Source organism: Theropithecus gelada, unplaced genomic scaffold (genome assembly GCF_003255815.1).
Source record: "Theropithecus gelada isolate Dixy unplaced genomic scaffold, Tgel_1.0 HiC_scaffold_15914, whole genome shotgun sequence".
Lineage (NCBI taxonomy): Eukaryota > Metazoa > Chordata > Mammalia > Primates > Cercopithecidae > Theropithecus > Theropithecus gelada.
Window position 1 is genome coordinate 13,016 of NW_020257674.1, and position 2,603 is coordinate 15,618.

Sequence of the window (2,603 nt, forward strand, 5' to 3'; positions counted from 1 at the left end):
CCCTGGTACTTCCCCATGCGGCCCTACATGGCCTGGGGAACTGTAAGTTCTCTTGAGAACTGTAAGTAACAAACTATATTTTCAATGGCAATTGTCTCTTGATCTATGGACTTTACCACACACGAATAAAGAGAAAATTCCAGATACATTTTATACAAGCATGACGAGTGTCTGACACATAGTAGGCTTGCAAAAGGTAAAGTCTGTGCATTGACAGAAACCTTTGCTGCTTTTTCACAGCATTTACCACAATCTGTAATTATACATTTTGGGGGTTATGTAATTAATCTCTGGTTCTCTTACTAACCTGTAAGCTCCAGAAGGGTGAGGCTGATGCCCTTTTTCGGTTCACTATTATATCCCCATCCCCTTGCTGAGAGCCAGGCAAAGAGTAGGGCCATAGCAAAGGCTTGATGAGTAAAGGTGGACTCACTGGTTTTGCAGTTTAGCACCACCTTTAGTAAATAATGAAACCTGAGCCTGAGAGGGGAAGGGACTTGCCCCGCATCACACAGCCCAAGGGAGCTGGAGCTAAGGTGCTATATTAGTCAGGATTCTCTAGAGGGATGGAGCTAATAGGACATATGTATATATAAAAGGGACTTTATTAAGGAGAATTGATTCACACCATCACAGGGTAAAGTTCCATGATAGGCCATCTGCAAGTTGAGCAAGGAAGCCAGCAGTGGCTCGGTCCAAGTCCCAAAACCTCAAAAGTAAGGAAGCCAACAGTGCAGCCTGCAGTCTGCGGCCCAAAGGCCTGAGAGCCCCTCGCAAACCACTGGTGTTGAGTCCAAGAGTCCAAAAGCCGAAGAACTTGCAGTCTGATGTTCGAGGGTAGGAAGCCTCCAGTACGGGAGGAAGATGAAGACCGGAAGACTCAGCAAGTCAGGTTCTTCCACCTTCTTCTGCCTGCTTTTTCTAGTCGCACTGGCAGCTGATTGGATAGTGCCCACCCACCTTGTGGGTGGGTCTTCCTGAGGGCGGGTCTTCCTCTCCCAGTCCACTGACTCAAATGTTAATCTCTTCTGGCAACACCCAGAAACAATACTTTGCATCTTCAATCCAATCCAGTCGACACTTAAGCTAACCATCAGAAGTGCCAGAGCCCCTTGCCTCTCAGAGTCCCTTCTGCCACATCAGACAATCATTCCCAATTCTGCGGACAGACCTCGTAGGGCATGAGGAGCAGCTCAGGGCCCCCAAACAGCCCATTTCTGCACAAGCTATCTGTGTTTTCTCTGTAAAGCACACGCACCAGCTGCACGGACACCTGGAAGGCTCTGGGACCTCCCTTGAGGAGCTGCTGCCCTCTGCACACCCTATTGACAGTTAACAGAGTTTTCTGTCTCCACTCAGCAGCTCTTTGATATACTGGTGCAGACCCTGACTATTTTGGACTTGGCAGTCCACATCCTCGGTCTCTCTTCACAGATGGGAGCAGGCTCAAGGGAACCCCATCAATAAATAATTCCCGAGGCCTGGAAGTGTCCTCCTCTTCGCATGATGTGATTGAAAGCTGATTTTCAACCCTTCCCAGAGGAACGCTGGGATGGTCTTCCTAAGCTTCTGGGTAGGTGCCTGTCATCGCCAAGGTCTGAAAATGAGGCCCTGGGGTGTCTTAGAGTCTGTCATCAGCTCTCAGAATTCTTGGATTCCACTCTTACCCCACAGGCCAAAGACACCACTGGCTAGTCTCACGGGTGAGTCATTCACGAGCCAGTCAATTTCTACAGCTCGGAAGGTTCACTTACATTGACCAGGGAGATATTTCTGCCTTTCCAATGGGAGTCTTGGGTATCACCAGCTAAATCCTAAGAACCATTTTAAGTTAAACAATGGCTAGGTCTCCAAAAAATAAGTTATATCATTATCCCTCAGAAGCCCTTGCAGTGAGATAGCAGCATGGGATAATGGGAAGGGTCTAGGTTTTGGGGTCCAGGTGGTCTCTTAATAGCCCTGTAACCTGTAACCCTGATCATGGGCCTTCACTTCTCTAATCCTCGGTTTTCTTTACAAAATAAAGATGACACCAAGAAAGGCATGCACTGCTCTTGTCGTACTGCTGAGCACACAGTTGGCACTAAATAAATGCTGGGATATGAACAGGATGCTGTTGATGATGGCAACATTCCAACGCTATGCATTCTATACCTTACTCGGTCCTTTCCCATATGTGTGTTAATTTTATTATTGTGGATATAATACTTATACCCTAAAATTCACCCTTTTAAAGTATACAATTCAGTGGTTTTTAGTATACTCACAAAGTTCTGCAACCATCATCACTGCATAATTCCAGAACATTTTCATCAGCCCTAAAAGAAACTCTATCCCTATTAGCAGTCACTCCCCATTCTCCCCTTCCCGTAGCTCTTGGCACCCACCAATCTGCTTTCCATCTCTATGGACTTGCCTATTCTGGACATTTCATATAAACAGGATCATACAATACATGACCTTCTGTGTCTGGCTTTTTCCCTTGAGCATAATGTTTTCAAGGTTCATCCATGCTATGGCATGAATCACTGCTTCATTCCTTTTCACTGCTGGATAATACTCTGTTGTATGGATATACCACATTTTGCTTACCTATTCATCAA